General features: G+C 52.6%; 1 pseudogene across 1 annotated transcript; it reads left to right on the forward strand.

Annotated features, from left to right (window-relative positions):
• The first annotated feature begins 4,804 nt into the window (after nucleotides 1-4,804).
• Nucleotides 4,805-5,349, forward strand: LOC308529159 (small ribosomal subunit protein eS6-like; annotated as a pseudogene). The gene has a single exon. The product of its transcript is annotated as a small ribosomal subunit protein eS6-like (transcript).
• The last annotated feature ends 1,694 nt before the right edge of the window (nucleotides 5,350-7,043 follow it).

Raw genomic sequence — 7,043 nt, forward strand, 5'->3', positions numbered from 1 at the left:
GTGTGTGAGTGAATGTGAGTGTGTATATATGGTGTGAGCATGTGGTCTGTGTGTCTGTAAGCATGTGTACATGTGTGTGGTGCTATGATGTGTGTGAGTCTGCATGTATGTGTTAGCATGCAAGTATGAGTGTATGTAGTGTGAGTGTGTGATCATGCATGTGTGTTTTAGTGTATGTAGTGTGAGGTGTATATGAGTGTGCATGTGGTGTGTGTGTGTATGAGTATATGAACATGCATGAGTAGTATGTCAATGTGTATGAATGTGTGTGTTCCTGTGTGTTACTGTGTTAGTGTGCATGTGTGCTATTAGTGTGTGTGAACATGCATGTGTATGTTTTAGTGTATGTAGTGCAAGTGTGTATGAGTGTTCATATATGGGGTATGAGTGTGTGTGTGTGTGTGACTGCATGTGTGTGGTATGAGTGTGATGTATGGTGTGAGTGTGTGTGAGTATGTAAGTGTATGACTGAATGTGTGTGGTATGAGTATGCATGTGTGGTGTGTGTGGATATGGATGTTAGTGTGTGTGGTGTGAATGTGTGAGTGTGCATATTAGTATGCATGTGTGTGATGTGAGTGTATATGTGTGGTGTGTGAGTGTACATGTTAGTGTGTGATGTGTGTATGTGTGCTGTGTATGAGTATGCATGTTAGTGTGTGTAGTGTGTGGTGTGAATGTGTGGTGTGCATGTTAGTGTGCATGTGTGTGATGTGAGTGTATATGTGTGGTGTGTGAGTGTACATGTTAGTGTGTGGTATGTGTGTGGTGTGAATGTGTGGTGTGCATGTGTGTGATGTGAGTGTACATGTGTGGTGTGTGTGTGTGCATGTGTGTGTGCATGTGTGTGATGTGAGTGTATATGTGTGGTGTGTGAGTGTACATGTTAGTGTGTGATGTGTGTATGTGTGCTGTGTATGAGTATGCATGTTAGTGTGTGTGGTGTGTGTGTGGTGTGAATGTGTGGTGTGCATGTGTGTGATGTGAGTGTACATGTGTGGTGTGTGTGTGCATGTGTGTGTGCATGTGTGTGGTGTGTGCATGTGTGTGATGTGAGTGTATATGTGTGGTGTGTGAGTGTACATGTTAGTGCGTGATGTGTGTATCTGTGCTGTGTATGAGTATGCATGTTAGTGTGTGTGGTGTGTGTGTGGTGTGAATGTGTGGTGTGCATGTTAGTGTGCATGTGTGTGATGTGAGTGTGAATGTGTGGTGTGTGAGTGTGCATGTGTGGTGTGTGAGTGTGCATGTGTGGTGTGTGTGTGTGCATGTGAGTGAATGTGTGGTGTGAGTGTATGGGAATGCGCACCTGTGTGTTGGATGGGGTTTGCCACACAGATGCTTCAATCAGAGTGAGATGGTGTCAAAGCGCAGTCCTTGCTCCTGGTATCCTGGATGTGCACCACCTCCCGGTGTTCACACTCTTATGTAATCCCACACCTTGGACATGGGCTTGCCTAGTGACTTTTAGTGCACAGAATACAGCAAAAGTGATGTGCTGCCAATTCCACAATTAGGGGAGGATGGGGAGGGGGTCTGTCTCTTGCTCCCCACACACTCATTCTAATGGAACCAGCAGATGCTGTGAGCTGCCACGGAGAGGCCTCATGGCAAGGAGCCTGTGGGAGAGGCTTCAGCCAACAGGCAGCAGGTAGATGAAGGCACCAACGGTCCCTGAGCGAGTGCGAAACAGATGGACCCACTGAGCCCAGCCAATGCCGTTTGCAGGCTGAGGGAGCCCGGGCCAGGAGACCCCGCACAGCCAGGCCCCATTCCTGACCCACCTGCTTCACCCTCCCGCACAGCCAGGATAAATGTGGAGCATGTGTTACACAGCCATGAATAACTAACACACCGGCCTTTTCCTTGTTATTCTAAGCCCCGTTTCCCTGCTGTGAAATAGGGGTAGGATCATGGGAAAGGATCATGGGACATGCTTAACACAGCGCTGGCCCCACAGAGAAACTGCACAGAGATTTCCTGTCTCCTTTCCACACTACAGGCAGCTCGCACGGTGCTTTTTCCAACAGCAGGTGGTGGCGGGGGGGGGACCCTAAGTCAGGTTCAGTTTCAGGGCTGACAGAGCACCCACCCTCCCCAGCCCTGGCCCCTGGAGAATCTGAACCCCGAAGCTGGCTGGAGGGCAGATCTGGTGAAGGCAGCTTGAGCACATGAAGTGGGCAGTGGCAGGGAGGTGGGGTGCTGTTGACCTCTGCCCTCCTTATTCAAGGGAATAGAGCCCCCTCCAGGACCGAGGGGCTAGGACCCCAACTCTTGGATGTTGGGTGTTCTCTGGAACAAGTCCTGACAGTCCCAAGGGCAAGCTGACTGCCTTTCTCATGGTGAGCCCAAGGAGACGCCAGCCACCGCCTACAGCCATGGGGAGGGGCACCCATCTGTCCTCCTTCGAGTGGGAGGCAGCCCTGGCTCTCTCCCTGGTGGCTCTCCGGCCAGCCCACCTGCCTCCCAGTCTCACCGGGAAGCTCCCAGGACCTGGGAACAGTGTTCAGGGTGGGCTGTTGGGTCTCACCCTGGGAGGGGCTGACCCCTCTTCTTCTGTCCCTCGGCCAGGCGCACTGGCTCCCGGGCCTATGAAGCATGAAGAACTCACCCTGAGACCCTCACGTGTGCCAGGCTCCACCTGGGTTCCTGCCCGCTTCCTCCTCCCTCAGCAACTAGGGAGGAAAAGTGTTGTGGGCCCACTTTCTAGACAAGGAAAGCAAACCCCAAGGCTCGGAGTCACACGACCAGGTGGCAGTTCTTAAACATTCTCTGATCCCCAAATTCTTTGACCTCCTTCCACTGAGAGATGCTTCATGCCCTCTTTCTGAATCTGGGCCTGGGCTGTGCGGACAAGAGAACACAGCAGGCCTGATGCCGGCCAGTCGGGGGCAGGCTGCAGGAAACTGGCGGTTTCTGTGTCCTGCCTCTTGGGACATTGCTCTTGAACTTGATCACCATCCTCAGAGGAAGCCAGAGAGGGGCCCACTCAGAGAGGAACCGAGGCCCCGACCCCCGCTCTGGCCAAGCGCCCTGCCTCCAGCCTGCCCACCAGGAGTGAGGACATCGTAGAAGCAGACGCTCAGCCCAGTCAGGCTGCCCCAGCCGAGCGGTGGAGCAGAGCCATCGAGGCTGGGCCCCAGGGTCCGGGGGATATAATGTCAAACCTCCTGCCTCCAGCTGTAGGCTCCCAGACTTCCCATTACAGTGACAAAGCCCGGCCTTAGTTAGCTGCGGTCTGGTGATATGGACAGTCTCAATTCCCTCATTTCCAGGACAATCACAGCTCCCTGTTCAGGCCTCCCTCTCAGCAGGCCATTCACACCCTGGACACAGCTGCTTCAATCTGCTCCCTGTGTAAGCCCAGCCTTCTCTCATCTCTTACTTTCTCTGACCCAAATCCACAAGGACAGCGCCAGAATAGCAGCCCCTCTCACTGGGCTTCATGTGCTCAAAGCGCCTCCACCTGCCCACACCTCACCTCCACTTGCACATGCCTCACCTCCACCTGTCCACGCCTCACCCTCACCTGCACATGCCTCACCTCCACCAGCCCACACCTCATCTCCACCCTGCCCACGCCTCACCTCCACCTGTCCACGCCTCACCTCCACCTGTCCACGCCTCACCTCCACCTGTCCACGCCTCACCCTCACCTGCACATGCCTCACCTCCACCAGCCCACACCTCACCTCCACCTGTCCATGCCTCACCTCCACCTGTCCACGCCTCACCTCCACACTGCCCACACCTCACCTCCACCTGTCCACGCCTCACCTCCACCTGTCCACGCCTCACCTCCACACTGCCCACACCTCACCTCCACCTGTCCACACCTCACCTCCACCTGTCCACACCTCACCTCCACCTGCCCACGCCTCACCACCACCTGCACATGCCTCACCTCCACCTGTCCACACCTCACCTCCACCTGTCCATGCCTCACCTCCACCTGCCCACGCCTCACCTCCACCTGTCCACGCCTCACCTCCACCTGCCCACGCCTCACCACCACCTGTCCACGCCTCACCTCCACCCTGCCCACGCCTCACCACCACCTGCACACGCCTCACCTCCACCCTGCCCATGCCTCACCTCCACTGTGCCACACCTCACCTCCACCGTGCCCACGCCTCACCTCCACTGTGCCACACCTCACCTCCACCTGTCCACGCCTCACCTCCACCTGCCCATGCCTCACCACCACCTGCACACGCCTCACCTCCACCTGCCCATGCCTCACCTCCACTGTGCCACACCTCACCTCCACCTGTCCACGCCTCACCTCCACCTGCCCATGCCTCACCTCCACCCTGCCCACGCCTCACCACCACCTGCCCACGCCTCACCACCACCTGCCCACGCCTCACCTCCACCCTGCCCACGGCTGGCCACACTCCTAGGAGGTGGCCCAGGCCACACCCCACGCCCACTTCCTGGGTGGGCGTCCAGTGGCTCAGCCCACTGCTGCAGAGGTGGCACTTAGGACGCCCCCTCAGAGGGGTCTCTAGTGGCCTCACGTTGTTGCAAGCACTTGTTTGGTGTTCTAGGAGCATGATTCTAGTCTCCTATTACCACAGTGCCACCCCTCCAGGAAGAAGCCCACCTGGCACCATAAAAACAGCCACCGTGTCAGATTTTAATCTACTTCCATATAAACTGAAAGCACATCGAGATAAGACAATTAGTAAGAAAATAAAGAATCCAAACTACATCCCCCCATTTTCACCTGATAAACCAAGATGTAGTCAGGGCAGTTTTCTTACTAACCCTGCACATCTTGGAGGTGGTCGGCTGCTTCAAGATGAAGCTGAGCATCTCTTTCCCAGCCGCTGGCAGCCAGAAACGCATTGAAGTGGACTATGAACCCAAACGGCGTACCTTTCATGAGCACGTGTGGCCCCAAAAGTTGCTGCTGACACTCTGGGTGAAGCATGGAAGGGTTCTGTGGTTCGAATCAGTGGTGGGGATGACAAACAAGGCTTCCACATGAACAGGGTCCTGATCCATGGCTTGTCTGCCTGCTGCTGAGTAAGGAGCAGCCCTGGTACAGACTAACGAGGACTGGATAGAATAAGCACAGATCTGCTTGGTGCCAAGTTCAGCATTCTCACCTGGTTATCGTGGAAAAGGGGAGAGAGACACTCCTGGTCTCGCAGATACCACTGTGCCTCTCGCCTGGGGCCCAAAAGAGCTAGCAGAACTCACCAACTTTTCAGTTTCTCTAAGGAAGATGGCGTCTGCCATTGTGTTGTGAGAAAGCCCCTTAACAAAGAAGGTAAGAAACCTCAGGCCGAAGCACCCAAGATTCAGCATCTTGTCCTGCAACACAAATGTCAGAAGAAATAATGTACAAAGAAAAATAATGAAGAGGCCGCAGAATATGCTGAACTTTGGGCTAAGAGAATTAAGGGGGCAAAGGAAAGTGCCAGGGACAGATGGCCAAGGGGCGTACCATCCTCTCTTAGAGCATCTACTGGAAGGCTGCATCCAGTCAAAACTGAGATTTTGTAAGAGTAACAACTAAGTAAGAACAGACATAAAAAAAAAAGCAAACAAAAAGTATCATGATTATAGTTTTGCAATTTCTTGTAATTCTGTTGGGTTTTGCTTTATGCATCTTGAGGCAATATTTTATGATATTCCAGGGCCAGATTGTTAAGTGCACACTCTTCCTAATTGCATATTGCCCCTTTTACAATAATGTATTGTCCCACATTATGTCCAAAATGTCATTTGCCTTAAATTCTATTTTCTCTGTTATTAATATTAATATTGACAAGTCAATAGGAGGAGTTTTCCCCCAAGATCAATTGTTTGCAAGAACTGGTTGTGACCACTGACCACCAATCTCCAGTCACCATGGAGGATCAGCTGTGCAGGGTCCCACCCCACAGAGCAGAACTTACTTCGGTGGAGCTGTGGTGCCCACTGAGTTTGCCACTTGTGGAGGTGGTTGGGTGGTGATGCCTTGATGTGGTCTCCTGGATGCACTGGCTCTGAGGCCTTCTGGAAGGTGTAGGCCAAGGTCAGCTGCCAGCTGTGTTCTGCCCAAGGTCACCTGGCTTGAGCTACAAAGCAATCTACTGATGGCTGCTACTTGTGTTGGACTTGGAGGTGCCCAGGAAAGGCCAAGCTGCAAACCACAACTAGCTGTTGCTAGTGCCAGGCCTGGGGCCACTTATCAAGCAGTACAGGGCATGTCACGGCCAGATGTTGCTTGTTTGAGAAATTTTAGAAAAGTCTGAAGCATGTACCAAAACAGGCCATTTATATAAAAATGCCACTGGAAACAGCTTGGCCAGGCCCAAAATTTGGGTGGAGTGGGGTCTCAGGGAATCACCAGGACACGGAAAACAATGTTAGCCAGGTTGATGGAGACTCAGATAGTGCCCACCTGTCTGCTTTGTGTGGGGAGGCTCATCAAAGGAACCATGGCCTCTGCCAGCATTTTTGTGTGGGAGAAAGCTGCCCCTCCAGCTCTCATCCTGATGCCAGACAATTCTGTTTCTCACAGTATGTCCTTGGTGCCTTTCGTGATGCTATCCCGGCACTGGAACTCAGAGGGAGTGAGTCAAAGTAAGTTTGTATACAGTCCCCTTAAGAGAAACTGCCTGGGACTCCAGAAGCCCTCTGTCTCACTCAGTCACAATCCCAGCTGGTTTTTACTGCAAGGAGTTATGGGGACTTCTTTTCCTAGCCCTGGAACCCTACACTGGGGACCTGTTATGGGGTTAATACCTCTCCTCCTCAGTTGGGACCTCCCAGTCAAGATATCTCTCCTGATTTTTATCTGCCAAACCTGGGTGTGGGCCAGCCTGTTCCACATCTCTGTCCCTCCTACCAGTCTCAATGTGGCTTCTCTTTTATCTCCTTAGTTGTAGGGCTTCTGTTCAGCTAGATTTCAGGTTGTTCTGAATGACAGTTATTCTGTAGTTTAGTTGTAATTTTGATTTGATGCTATCTATCTTTTAATAGGCAGGTTAATTTGCTACTTTTTTGTAATTATCAATATATCTAGACTTACTTCAGCTAGTTTATCT

Source organism: Myotis nattereri (genome assembly GCF_964212035.1).
Source record: "Myotis nattereri genome assembly, chromosome: 13".
NCBI lineage: Eukaryota > Metazoa > Chordata > Mammalia > Chiroptera > Vespertilionidae > Myotis > Myotis nattereri.